Raw genomic sequence first — 15,267 nt, 5'->3', positions numbered from 1 at the left:
TTATTTTCTTCCATCTTTACAGCTACGCAGCGAGCATAATAGTAATGTTTGTTAAACCGAAATCCATAGAAAGGTTAAGCTTAACATAATCTTTCAAATGAACAATCGAGTTGTGCGCTTGCGCCGAAAACAAAAACAGAAAATCGGAATGAATCTGTACCAAAATAAAAACCCAACGAACTTATTTGCCAAACCGATAGAAGTCTTTGTACCAAAGTACACCAATCTATAGGCATTATTTAAATTAAACTAAGCCTTAAATTTGATAATTCTTTCTTATTTCGCATAATGGTGGACAGACAGCTAAAAAGTGAAATAAGTCCTCGTTTTCAGTATAACCAACACATCTCAATCTTGGTACTGACAGTATTAAAATGTTTATAATTCAGATTCAATTTTACATATATATTAATTTAGTAATCAAACTAGTAAAACAATAATTAAGGAAAGGCTTACCTCAGTAGCCTTGGATTTTATTTAATGGTTAATAAAAGTAATTCACAGTAAAGTATGTTTGCTAGTCGCCGCCGTCCACGACACCTAATTTGGTAGTTGGACGTTAAGTCCCGCCTGAAAAAATAGGCGATTACTTTACTTTACTTGGAGGAAAGTAATTAAAGATCCAACTAATACTATCTAATGACAATGAGGAATTATATAGGAAATGGTTATTTAATTTAAATTCTAGTTCTCTATGCAGAGGAAAACGATTACAGTTCATTATTTGTTGGTAACATTGTTTTTTAAAGTCTTCTAAAATACGCTTTCGGATATGATTGAGACTATTAAGCAATAATTCAATATTATTACAATTAGCCAAATTTAATGAAATGTTTAAATAATTAATATCTCTGAACCAAGAAATATCTTTTTTAATTACTGTTAGAGCTAGAATTTTTGGTAATCTTTAATCAGATAGAGACAAAACTTTAATTAAAGTATCAAAATAGTTGAGTAATTATTGCGCGACAACACAGTGGATTCGAATACAGCTAGCTGATCTTAAAAGAACCCTTGCTATCCTCTAAAAGTAAATAAATGAAAGTGAGGAAAGAGATTTGCTGGGTTGAGGAAAACTTAAATTAGGTCACAGGTTTCAGTGAGGTGACTTTCATTTACATGTTGACGTAGTTAAATAATATTTAACTAGATAGATAGAAAAATACTGTATCTAGTTTTTTTATACAAAACATTACAGGGGTTCTGTAATAACAGAAAAAAAAAAAAAAAAAACAGAACATATTTACTCAAAACAAAAACAAAAAATTGATACTGCTATGAAACAAACTGTAAACAAAACTAAAATGAACTTTTAAAAATAAAAATTGAGAAAATTATACTTAATATGCCAATATAATAATATCCGTATAATATGTATATATAATGATTATCTTAAATTTATTTTTATTATATAATATTTAATGTTATCCTAGGCATCTACAACTACCCATCAAACCCATCATGTTTCACTCATTTATCACAAATGCTCTAAGTTTTAGAGCGCCAGTAACGTAGTAGTAGAGATGATCCAACTGTTTCTCAGAGGCAACGGTCAACAAGCTAACCAATCCTTGGCCATCATTTACACTACCCGTTACATATCGTTCTAGGTAGTGATTTCTAATAGGAGAGTAAAGAGGGCAATGGATTAAGAAGTGTTCCAGCGTTTCATGGGCATTTAAATTACACAATGTACATAATGATAGAGCATCAATAGCATGGTATCCACCATTGCTGTACCATATTCTAATAGATTTGTCACTTGCTAATCTCAACTGACTCACTACTCGAAGTTTGTCAATCGCAGTTCTAAATCCCAAATATTTTTCAATAAATCCCAAGCTACTGATATTTCTATAGATAGTGTTATATCCAGAGTGAAGCACTCTTTCAATATCCACTGAAACGGCATGATTGTTCCATTTTGTAATTAAATTGGGAATTTTAGCATCTAAGTGATTAATGTTTTCAGTAAACGCAATTTCAGGTTCTCCTAACATACTCAGCCAATTCTGTAGCTGTGAAAACCAATTCCACTCCGCCTTAACACCATCCAGATTATGTAGATCTTTAAGTCTTTTAAAACATAGTTTAGGAAGTCGATCGTCACTCATTTCTAAAATTCTTTTCCAATAATTAAGAATTCTTTTTAATATCTTTGAACTCAATGGAAAGCGTCCTGATTCTAACCTAACCATATAGTCAGGAGTGTTTCTGGGCCAACACATTATTTGTTTAAAAAATTTTACCTGAGCTCTCTCCACTACGTTCAAATATCTACTGCTCCAAATTTCCGAACCATATAACAAAGTTGCAGAAACTATAGCGTCAAATAGTTTAGTTTTAGGCTCCCAAGATCGGCTTTTACTCTTTGATAAAATATTAATTACCTTGGCTATTTGAGGGGTTGTTTTACTTAAAAAATATTGAGCAGCATAACTAAATTTGGTATTTGCACAGAATGGAACTCCCAAGTAAATATACTTAGTTTCAAATGTCAAGGGCTTATCCTTCCAATACAGACTTTTAAAATTTCTTGGCCTATTAGATCGACCAAACGGGATAATTTTCGTTTTTTCAGGATTTAAAGTAATGGAATTTTCGCAACAATACTTCTCTAACACTTTTAACTTTTCCACGCTATCTCTCCATGAATGTCCGAATATGAGAATGTCATCCGCAAAGAGCAACATTAATAGTTCTTTTCTTGAATTTACACTAAGACCTGTGAGATTATTTTTTTCAAAAAACTGTATTATATCGCATATGTATAGCACAAATAAAATAGGGCTTAAACATTCACCCTGAAGAACTCCCTGGGTAATATTTATCTCTTGGCTATATCTGTTATTTATTTTTAAACATAATGTGGCACCATCATACATATTTTTTATTATCCTTATCAATTTTCCGCTTAGTCCTAGATTATACAATTTAAACCATAATTTTTCTCGATTCACCGTGTCAAACGCTTTTTGAAAGTCAACAAATATTCCTAAGAAATAACTCTTTTTTAGTCTGGTATGTATGTTAAGCATGGCATTCAGTGTAAACAAATGGTCCAGACACCCTCTTCCTTTTCTGAATCCGGCTTGTTCTTCCGGAAAAATATTGTGCAATTCAGCCCATTCATAGATTCTTTTGCTTAAAATGCTAGTAAACAACTTACTAATACAGTTGATCAGAGCAATTCCTCTATAGTTATCTGGTAAAGATCTATCTCCTTTCTTATGGAGCATTGTCATCTGAATTTTCGACCACATCTTGGGAATATTTTCTTTTTCAAGTATTAAATTAAACATATTTAAAATATAGTGCTCCCACATGGGCGTTAGATGTTTGTAAACTTCGTTAGGTATTTTATCTAAACCAGGAGATTTCCTATTTTTACATTCCTTTATTGCCAATTGTAGTTCCCCTAGATCAAATTCCTTATCCAGAAAAGGATCAAGGACAGAGTGGAAAGAATTACGTAAATTAATTTTCGGGGGGTACAAATTTTCAAAAAATTCACTCCAGGTTGCCAAATCTATACCATTTTGATTATACGATTTTATATTATAATACTTTACTAAACTCCAGAACTGTTTACTATTCTTAACATTAGAAAATTCATTTATTAGTTTAAAATTATATTTTTGTTTTTCTTTTCTAACGGTGTTTTTAAACACTTTCTTTATATTTAAAAAATCTGTGAGTAAATATAAATTATTTATATTTTGCCTATACTGTTTATATTTCTGTTTGACTTCTTTCTTAAGCAGCTTCAACTCGTCGTTAAACCAGGATTGATTATTGTTATATTTTTTAGGACAATCTACAATCTTTCTAGAGACAATCATGCCGCAATTTATTAAAGATTTGTAAACCGCTACAAGAAAATTTGAATTTAGATCATCTACATCAGAGCTATTGAAATATATATTATGGCAATTCAAATTGTTTTGAAACAACTCTACACTATCAATATTCCATTGGACAGATTCGTAATATTCGGCATTAGCACTTACTTCGCCAGGACAACTTCCAGCAATATCAATATTAAATTCAAGTTGACATAGCAAATGACAAGATAATTCAGTAAAATTAACTACTTTAAAATCTTTAATTATGTTTAATGATGCCAAATCAGCCCAAACTTGGTCAATAATACTGCAACCAGTGCTACTGACGTATGTAAAATTGGCTGGGGTATCCGAAACACTTCTACCATTGCACACAAACATTCCTCTAGACTCCATTACATCAACAAGTTTGCTACCTCTGAGATTAATGTTTTTATCTAAGACAAATCTCTCCCCAGTAATATTAAGGCCTTCAAAAAAATCATTTTCAAAAGAATTTAAATTTCCTATGCGACAGTTATAGTCCCCTCCAAATACTTTACATATATTACTTGAATACTTCACTTCTAAATCAAACAAAACCCGATCAAGAGACTCAGTACAATATTCAATATCGGCTGTAGGTGGCCAATAGAAATTTCCTAAAATAAACTGCTTGTCATTTAAAGAAAAGCGAACTATAATATAAAGCTGGGTAATCTCGATAATTTCAACATCATTAATGACATTTTGAATTAATACTAGCAGTCCGCCGCTAGCGCGCCCTCGAGACTTATCTCTGATAGCTTTACTACAAAACACATTATATCCGGTTAAATAATTAGGTAATTTCACTTCATTCAAAGCCCAAGTTTCTGTTAAGCAAATTACATTTAACTTACAGAGCATATCTCTTTCCTTATTATCTAATTGAAACAGATTTTTAAAACCATTCACATTCCAAAAACCAAATGATAGATTTTCAACATTAAACATTGATTTATTACATATATTAGAGTTAGCTGATTGTTCAAAGGCATTAAGCGAACCTATTCTTTGCTATTTAGCCTTAACTTTCACTGCGTCCACTTCTTTGACTCCCACCTCAGTTTTCTGTTCATATCTCTTAATGAAGCTCTCTATTGAATTGAATTTTCTTAACGGAGGAGAGGTCTTTGATTTCGCCTTCCGCTTCGAGGATCTTGGGGTTCCCCGGTTTCCTTTATATACAGGTCGAGGGCTATCTTTCTCCGTAGAGCTAGTATGAGGTAACACAACTTCTTCGCTTGAAATAACTTTATCTACCTGAGAAATACTTTCAGAATTTAGCGATACCGAACTGCATTGGACCTCGCCGGTTAGTTTAAATAACTTTTTACAATTCTCAACAGAGTATTGGGATCCATTAACAACGAGTTTATTTCTCCTGATATATGCCAGCTGATTTTCTTCACGAGCCTTAAGCAAATATGGCACTAATTGTTTTCTATCTTCTCTCACTTCCGGAGAAAAATCCTCTGAAATAGAAATATTACTGCCCCTTAATTTTTTTGCTGCCTTGAGAATTTCAAACTTTTGCCAAAGACAATGTAGTTTAATAAGAATCGGCCGTTCACCTTTAATTTTGCCCACTCTATAAATATTACTGATATCAGTTGACATCAATGAAATTTCCAATTTAGTTAGAAATATATCTCTCACTAACTTCAGAAGGTCCGATGTAGTTTCGCCTTGCTCTTCTTTTATGTTAAATAACATTAAATTATTTCTTCTTTGAGATTCTCTTAAATATTTTACTTCATTTTGTGTTTCATCTAAAACTCTTATTATATCGATTTGTATGCCCTCCAAATCTGAAACTCGCTGTTTAGTGTTTTCAAGTTGTTCTCTATAAATTTGAAATTGTTCATTCCCTTGACGAATTTCAACCTGTAGACCTTTAATTAAATTCGCTATTTCATCTAATGTAATTTTTTCAGCCATATTCAGTTTATTAAAAATTTTTTAAATTGAAATAAAATAAATTTAATTTAATATCAGAACTCTCAAAAGTCAGTAAATTTGTTGAAATATAATAAAAAGAAAGAAAAACAAAAAATATTATGTTTACTTTAGAAATATTAAAGATGCGAAGTTGGGTTCAAATAGCAATTGTTCATTTAAAATCCTCGTAAACTTCTGAACAAATACCCCTTCCACAGTCACTATATCGGTACGCTTCTATCCCCTCCAACTCACTAATCACTGCTATATGTAATAAGTTACCTTTAATTAAATATTTCAATCACTTATATCTCAAAAACTGTTCGACAAAAATACTTGAAATTTTACCACAATAACGGATGAGTTAAATTGAACGTACTTAACAAAAATCACAACTTAACTCCTCGTATAAACAAAGTTACACATCGAAAAATACAGAGCCGATCTTACTCGTGTCAGAGCTAATACAGAACTCCAATAATATTTAACTACAAATAGAGTTCCTCGCTCGCGTTATACATCATTATTTTTTAGTTTGTTCTTGTTGAAATTATTCCTTGTTATCGACTCTTTAACATATCGATACATCAGTTTAAATATATGAACTTAGTTTAGAAAGGTTGGATTGGTTATTGATCCTTAGGCTGCAGAAGGTGCAGTGTAGGTTACTGTGCCTTATCTTGGCAGTCAGGAAATTTGAAACCGCTAGTTTCCTAACTTTACAGTCAAAGTTCTACTGTTTGTGACACATCTAAAACGAGTTGCATGAATAAATGGTTACATAAAAAGAAGAAAATGCAATAATATTAAAATTTATACAATAATTAAAAAAAAAGAAAAAAGAAAAGCTATTTTAGACAATGGAAAATAGGCAGAGGGTAAGTACTAACCAAGTTTCTGCAAAATCTGCTTCGAGAAACTACTTAGAAGAGGTATTTATATAAGGACCATTATGCTCCTCTTTCCTGGCGAAAAAAGGACTGAAGGATTTGAAAGATGCAAACCGTTGCTGCTTAGGTACATGCAGGTGGCATTTAGTGATTGGATGAAAAAATTAAGAACAGATGAAAGTCCTGTGGATTACCATTTATTTCTTAAGCTACGCTGTAGGTTTTTGGTCATAATCGCGCTGGATAAGGAAGATACCAGCTACATGGCAAATAAACTACCAAAGGAATGTCCGAGAAGTGGAGTTAGTTCAGAGTTAATTTAAAAAGATGTGGATGTAACCAATAAAATGCATCTAATTTAGTGCAAGATAGAGTGAAACTATCACGCGAACCTTAAGCACCAAATATTAGGATTAGAATCAACTAAGGGCGGTACTTTTCTTGAAGATTTGGCAAAAGATGGAGAGCTTCTTCAAGTGATATGGAACATTGAATAAGTATCCATAAAAAGTGTTAAGTATACACTTCATTGATATTAAGTTGATCCGAGGAAATGACGCTAACTAGCAAAATACAAAACCCGACAGAAATGGGTATCTGGAGGAGTTGAAAAAAACAAAATAACTCCTTGATAAAGTCCCCTATAATTACTACAAGAAAAATTGTAGATGCAAAGCACCCTATCCCTGTAACAGAAAAGGGGAGTACAGCGGTATGAACAAGTCCTTCGCAGAGTAGAATAAGAATGGACCAAGTAGGCTTAAGTAAAGTAAGACCTTGAGATAGCTTGATCTTAGCAGGAAATTAGAGCAAGATAACAATGCTTACGCTCGAAAAATATGCTGTTCTTGGTGTGCAAAAAATGCTAATTAGAAAAACATCTTGAAGAAGAAGATTCAATTTAGCAACGAAATTAAGGAGGCTATGCATTTTTAAAAAAACATACAAAATATCAAGTACAAATGAAACGGCCAATCAAAAATTGTGAATTAAATGGCAGTGAAGATGTTTTTTATTAATAAATTACAATAAAATATAATGCAAATGAGATGGGAGAAAAATTATTAAAAAAAGATGACGCCAAAATAATGACGTCACCTAAATAGATGTAAAGACAAGGCTAAGTTGTGTTACACAGTAAAACTCTAACCAAGAATAAAGAGTTTAGCAAGGCAGTTTAACAGTAGGACGTGATATTGGTTACCATCTAACGTTTACCACCTCCTGCCAGGGGTTAGTGAATGGAAAAAACTGGTTCTGCATTGCAAATAAGCAGCAGTAACTGAACCTTGTTGGTTTCACAGTCTTGTGCTATCCTAAAGACTTCACTAGCGTTTTTTGCGTTCTGAAAACACCATTTTGTACGCTAAATTCCGTGGTTCTTTTCACCACTATTTTTACAGTTTTATAACCTTCATCCAACGGCCAACTCCATATACTTTGCAGCTTACCATCAACGAAGACTAGAAGACATTGTGAGTATTGGAATAATTTAACCTATATTTGCAGATATTAAGATAAAACATCCATTCATTAACCTGAACCAGAAATATAAACCCTTAAAGATGGACTTATACGATTGAAAAAGCATTTATCTATTCCTAGTCATTCTGCATTTTTGGTGACTGATTCATAGTTTCAATAGGATGAAAAAATAACTGCCAGTTTCAGTCATGATAAACTATTGTAAAGTTTTTGACCTTTTACTAAAAACTTTAACTACAACTAGTGACTGCCACTAGTTATTAAATAATAAGTGGGGGTTCGATAAATAATAAAACTCGCTAAACTTATAAGTAGTCTGATTTATTAACAAATTACCTTTACTAACATTAACATTTACTAGCAACTACCGCTATTCATTACAGTCACCATTTACAACAGTCACAACAGTTTACTGTTACTTACTCACTACGTAACGCCACAAAACTGTTCCCCGACTGACCACTGGTCCGCACTGCACCGAATTGCACTAGTCTCAGCTGCACTAACACAGCTCTACTTACTAACTGACTAACCGCCTAACTGGCTAACACTGAAGCACTCCGCAACACTGACTCTCTCAAAACTGTCTCTCCCAAACTGCCACTCACTGCAACTGTCTCGCCAACTGTTGCTGACTCACTCCAACTGCGATTGCCTTACCCCCACTTCCACTGGGGCCGCTCCCTTGGCTTTTACATAGTGGTGGACCGTTATAGGCTTCGGTCACTAAACTCCCTGAACAATCTAGCCCTTTCTTCTCCGACTCAGGTAAAGTCTGGCCTTTTGTTTACACAGTGGTGAACCGTTATAGACTTTGGTCACTCAACTCCCAGAACAATCTAGGCATTTCTTCTCTGGCTCAGGTCAACTTCTTTACACTATTATGCCGAGCCCCTATGGACTAGGACGACTAGGTCATCTTCAGGCTAATTTACAATGTAATATTTTACATAATTAAACAGACATGAACAGACAAGACAGAAGAAACACCAAATCCTCTAATGATGTAAAATATTACATTGTAAATTAGCCCTGAAGATGACCTAGTCCCTAGGTCAAAAGCTCGGCATAATAAAAATATATCATGACTGAAACTGGCAGTTATTTTTTTCATCCTTATATTGAAACACATTTTAAGTGGAGTTCAGTTCTTAATAGGTCTTGATACAGTCTTGGTTTCAATCTTCTTGAAGATGTAGGCTCACCAAGATGGTAATGGAGATGTGGATGGCAGTGTGTAGAGGTTTAAGAAGAAATTGTCCGCTAGTTTGGTCATGTGAGTGAGAATGGCCTTGAATGTCCAGTTCTCTGGTTATTTGTGTGTTCTTAGTAAACCATAGGGCGTTCAGTACAATTCGTAGTACATTATTTTAAAAATGTCTGTAGTATTTTCGCCATTGCTAGCTGCGTACGTTGAAAGAGATCTAAGACGAGCCTTGTAGAGTAAAACAGTGCAGCAATGTTCTAGAGTTATGTTTCTGTTATGTTATGAGCGTCATATTTTCCTAAAAACGGCACCAATGTTATTTAAACTTGGTTAACAATTTGTGCACGTTGGTATACTGGACTATTCAGAACTAACCCATCATTTGTTGAAACATTAAAAATAAAAATGCGGAATATGCTGAATTAAAAGAAGAAAAGTCGTCTTAATTTTCAAGATGGTCTGCAAAAAGTAAAAATTAAATAAAGAATATAAAAGGAACCTTTGAGGTGTAACATAACTACAAAAATGGAGTTGCAAACTTTGCTCCAGCAAAAAGTAGAACCTTTTTCTTGAAATATTTTTTTAAGAGAAGAATAGTTGCAGCAAATTGCTTTTTAAATATACTTTATACTTTTATATATATATATATATTTTTTTTCTACTTTTGTTTTATTTTATGCAAACCTAATTGAAAAGGAGATATTTTTCTTTGATAATGCCTTCTTTTTACTTTATCATTAGTGACCATTAGCTATGCAAAAGTAATCAAGCATTTTTAAATGATGCATCTTCAAAGTTCTTAATTTCCAGGTTTTATAAAAATATTCTTTTGTGGTGTTTTGCACGATTTTCAACGGCCAGTACAAGTAAGAACTAATTCTCACTTGTATAATCTAAGTCAGCGTTTCGCATTTTTTTGGTTCGCGTACCACTTGGTAGTACATCAAGCTAAATTGTACAACTTCGTAAAAATTATTGTATTTCGTGAAATTTCTTATTCCGAGTGTGTTATTTTATTATTATTATTATCTTTATTTGAATAGAGATACAATTTATCTGTTACAAAGGAGTTCCAAGTTCATTTTCATTTTATAACCTTTGCAAAGTGTAAGATCTTAGTTTTAAAACTTTTTTTTTAAATTAAAAATTGCGTACATATTTTTCTCTTCAAAATTATTAATCAATTTACAAAGTTCTTCTTTAGGATTATTATATTTGTGCCCAAATCTTCTAAATTAATTTCTTTTAAGCATCCAACTATGTAAGTACCAATTAAATTTAATGTTGCTTGGATAGTCTCTTTAAGCAGATCTTTACAGAGTAATCATTTAAGTTCTGTTACATGATAATTCTATTAAATTTTCTTTGTCTTTTATTGATAATGATGTAGCTTTTCCTAAATTTTCTTTAAAAAAGAGGTTTGAAATCCAATCATTATTTGTGTTTTCGGGTTTTAGAAAATACTCCATGAAAGACAATTTAAATTTTTTAAGTCCGCCATTGCTGATTATTTTTCGCGTACTACCAACCAGAAACTCGCGTACCACAGGTTGGGAAACGTTGATCGATCTTAGTGGTCAACAAGGTGTTAAAAGAGTCAAAAATTAAGGAATTGAAAATATAATAATACACGTTATCAAAATGTTTTAGGGTGATATCATAGAAATGAAGATGAACATGGTTGTAATTAGTATCCATCGATCAGTAGTTCCAGATGAAGACTAAGGCTAGAATGGGTAACCTGTAAAAAGGTAATAAGATTTAGTTGGCAGTATAAGGTGAGTCTTGTAGACAGTGAAGCAGTGTAAGTCACAAATTAAAGAAAGAAAAATATAATAATCCACATTATCAAAAGGTTTTAGTGTGGCACAAAGAATTGAAGATGATCATGATTGTAATGGTAAACAACATTCAGTATTTTCAGATTTGTGTTGGATAAGAAATGGGACAGGATTAATTCGGGTTAACATTGAAATTCGTCCTTTTCTTGATTAACATGCCTTCAATACAGGTCAGTATGTAATTAAATGTTGAAATAGACACTCAAAAATACGCATGAAACTTGCCAGGATGCTCCCGAAGTTGTTGGTACAAATTCACCATGTTCATGTTTAGTCATGTTTATATCATGAACACTGCAGCCTCCTGCTACTAGGCTGCTGCAAATACCAAATTTTTAAGGAAGAATTTTCATATAGAAATAATTCCTCCATCATGTCTCGTCGAAAAGAGAAACGCGACTAAACTCTTCACTATGTGCATGTGACTCTTTGCTCGCTGCTTGTCGGTCTCTTTGATTTGAAGCAACTATCATCGCCGCTTTGCTAGCTGCTCCACTATGTTTCTAGCCTTAAAGAGATTATTAAAGTCTATCATGTGAGTTGTGCTGAAAACGATAAAATTATTTATTAAAATTTTGTGAAAGATGGGTTTAAGATCATTTTAGATAAAATTGTAATAAAGCGTAATTTCAGGGCTACATTAATTTAGTTTTGACAAATGGATGAAAATATTCAAAGTGACAGGCTCAATCCAAGATAAGCCACGGATTGATGATTAGCCTCCTACGGTTAGCCGAGTGGCAGCAAAGAAACTGTAGCAACCTTACTGTGGAAACTTAATAAATTACAATAAAACCATTAAAAAATTATAGATTATTATTATAGAAATTAAAGTTATACCCTTTTTTTAAATTTGAACACTATTTTTAAAAACATTACAGAAATATTTATCAGAAGTATTGATTAATTATTAAAGTACAACAGTTGCTAATTCTAGAATATTGTAATATTTAAAATTATATAAGTTATATTTTATATAAATGTATGTCTATTCTTTGTACGTTTAATAAATGATTTGAATAACTTACATAACTGAGCACTAGAATGCAGGCAATAAAGTTTATTATGCCAAACACAGACTTCAGACTATTTATTTCTAGAACTTCGCACTTTGCTTTTCTGTGGAAAAATAAATATTGCTTCATAAATTTGCTGTTCTTTTGGTGGTTGTATATGTTTTTTCGGCAAGCATGATAAAGGAAATACCCATAACCTTTGTGTAAAATTTATTTTTTTACTACTTGAATAAAAAATGATCAATTAGTAACTTGTCAATTACTTGATTTACTTACTTGGTTATTCTTCTCGGTGAATGGGTCTCACTATTAACAGTTGGTATTGATTGACATTCTGAATGATCCAATAACAAATCAAATGCAGATGGAATACGAGAGCTACGCTTCCAAAACATAAAAAATTTGCTGACATCTAACTGCCAAGTAGATTGCCAGGTCTGTGATGTTTGGATAATGTGAAATGATTCTGGGCGTTCAAAACTGGAAGTGAATGTTAGGTTTACTGCCTAGGTTAGAACTACAAGTATGTCTCGGTTAGAATGAAAGTGACGTAATTCCATTTTGAGCAGTTTTGAGATAAAACGAGTTTTGTGTTTTGCTCTGTAAAAAGAATGCAGATAATAAAAATAGCTTTATTGGTTTTGTTTTTATTATTATTATTACATAGAATCAAATTTTTTTGGTGCATATTAGAATGTAATGGGATTTTAAATTACTTAAATTATTTTAAATTAAAGAAAATGCAAAAATGTGACTTACTTCATTGTCATTCTCAACATATCTGGCGCCAGAGTTGGGTGAAAATTTAATCAATTAAAAAACAATTCAATTAAACAGAAATTTAATTTTAATCATGTTAAAATTAAAAAATTTAATCGGCCAAAATTAGTTGATTAAAATTAAATTCACTTTTAATTTAATCGGAATTTAATGAATTAAAATTTTTAATCATAACTAAAAATTAGGATTAAAATTAAATAATCATAATTTTAATTGATTGAATTAAATTCCAAATTTAGTTTGAATTACTTTGGAGAGATTAAATTTTTAAAACCAAAAATTGCCAATAGTTAAACCAGAATCGGACCAATGCATCTTTATTCCGCCTAGCTGTTGCCTCTTCTCTATTAATATTATCACTTTTCCCAAACGTGGCACCTTCATTCTACCAGTCTGGTGACTCATCTATACCATGTTAGTGACTCACAAGACTTATATAGGACCACCATACACTCACATTTAACCATGTTTACCACTCACTAGACTTAGATAGGACCACCTTACACTCCCATTTCACCATGTTTACCACTCACTAGACTTAGATAGGACCACCATACACTCAAATTTAACTATCTTTACCACTCAATCGACTTAGATAGGACCACCTTACACACACATTTCACCATGTTTACCACTCACTAGACTTTATATCTTCTAAAATTATAGATCTGTGCACAAAATAACTGTAGTTTGTAATTAAGAAAAACAAAGTGTATAAGAGAACAAAATTTCATACGAATACGTGGTTCACGGTGGGAGATATAGAACGGCCATAATTTTGCAGAATTTCATGACCCAAAAAATTGTCAACCCTTTAAATCTTCTACATTTATAGATCTGTGCACAAAATAACTATAGTTTATAATTGAGAAAAACAAAGTGTACAAGAGAACAAAATTTCATACGAATACGTGGTTCACGGTGGGAGATATAGAACGGCCATAATTTTGCAGAATTTCATGACCCAAAAAATTTTTAACCCTTTATATCTTCTACATTTATAGATCTGTGCACAAATAACTGTAGTTTGTAATTGAGAAAAACAAAGTGTACAAGAGAAAAAAATTCCATACCAATACGTGGTTCACATTGGGAGATATAGAACGGCTATAATTTTACAGAATTTCATGACCCAAAAAATTTTCAACCCTTTATATCTTCTACATTCATAGATCTGTGCACAAAATAACTATTGTTTTTAATTGAGAAAAACAAAGTGTACAAGAAAACAAAAATCCATACCAATACGTGGTTCACAGTAAGAGATATAGAACGGCCATAATTTTACAGAATTTCATGACCCAAAAAATTTTCAACCCTTTATATCTTCTACATTTATAGATCTGTGCACAAAATAACTATAGTTTGTAATTGAGAAAAACAAAGTGTACAAGAGAAAAAAATTCCATACCAATACGTGGTTCACATTGGGAGATATAGAACGGCCATAATTTTACAGAATTTCATGACCCAAAAAATTTTCAACCCTTTATATCTTCTACATTTATAGATCTGTGCATAAAATAACTGTAGTTTGTAATTGAGAAAAACAAAGTGTATAAGAGAAAAAAATTCCATACCAATACGTGGTTCACAGTGGGAGATATACAACAGCCATAATTTTACAGAATTTCATGACCCAAAAAATTTTCAACCCTTTATATCTTCTACATTTATAGATCTGTGCATAAAATAACTGTAGTTTGTAATTGAGAAAAACAAAGTGTATAAGAGAAAAAAATTCCATACCAATACGTGGTTCACAGTGGGAGATATAGAACGGCCATAATTTTACAGAATTTCATGACCCAAAAAATTTTCAACCCTTTATATCTTCTACATTTATAGATCTGTGCATAAAATAACTGTAGTTTGTAATTGAGAAAAACAAAGTGTATAAGAGAAAAAAATTCCATACCAATACGTGGTTCACAGTGGGAGATGCAGAACAGCCATAATTTTACAGAATTTCATGACCGAAAAAATTGTCAACCCATTATATCTTCTACATTTATAGATCTGTGCATAAAATAACTGTAGTTTGTAATTGAGAAAAACAAAGTGTATAAGAGAACAAAATTTCATACGAATACGTGGTTCACGGTGGGAGATATAGAACGGCCATAATTTTGCAGAATTTCATGACCCAAAAAATTTTCAACCCTTTATATCTTTTACATTTATAGATCTGTGCACAAATAACTGTAGTTTGTAATTGAGAAAAACAAAGTGTACAAGAGA

The 15,267-nt window shown here is 32.0% G+C and overlaps 1 long non-coding RNA gene across 1 annotated transcript; it reads right to left on the bottom strand.

The window, feature by feature from the left end:
• Positions 1–11,995: 11,995 nt before the first annotated feature.
• Positions 11,996–15,033, bottom strand: LOC141446550 (uncharacterized). Its single transcript, XR_012453785.1, has 3 exons — positions 14,945–15,033; positions 12,523–12,846; positions 11,996–12,349 (listed from the first exon to the last, which is right to left on the bottom strand). It is a non-coding gene; the product is annotated as an uncharacterized lncRNA (long non-coding RNA).
• Positions 15,034–15,267: the final 234 nt, after the last annotated feature.

This window comes from Rhodnius prolixus, unplaced genomic scaffold (genome assembly GCF_049639745.1).
Source record: "Rhodnius prolixus isolate KJV_2025 unplaced genomic scaffold, Rpr scaffold_7, whole genome shotgun sequence".
NCBI classification, from domain to species: domain Eukaryota; kingdom Metazoa; phylum Arthropoda; class Insecta; order Hemiptera; family Reduviidae; genus Rhodnius; species Rhodnius prolixus.
The sequence above is the reverse complement of the archived record's forward strand: the minus strand, read 5'-3'. Positions and strand labels throughout refer to the sequence as shown.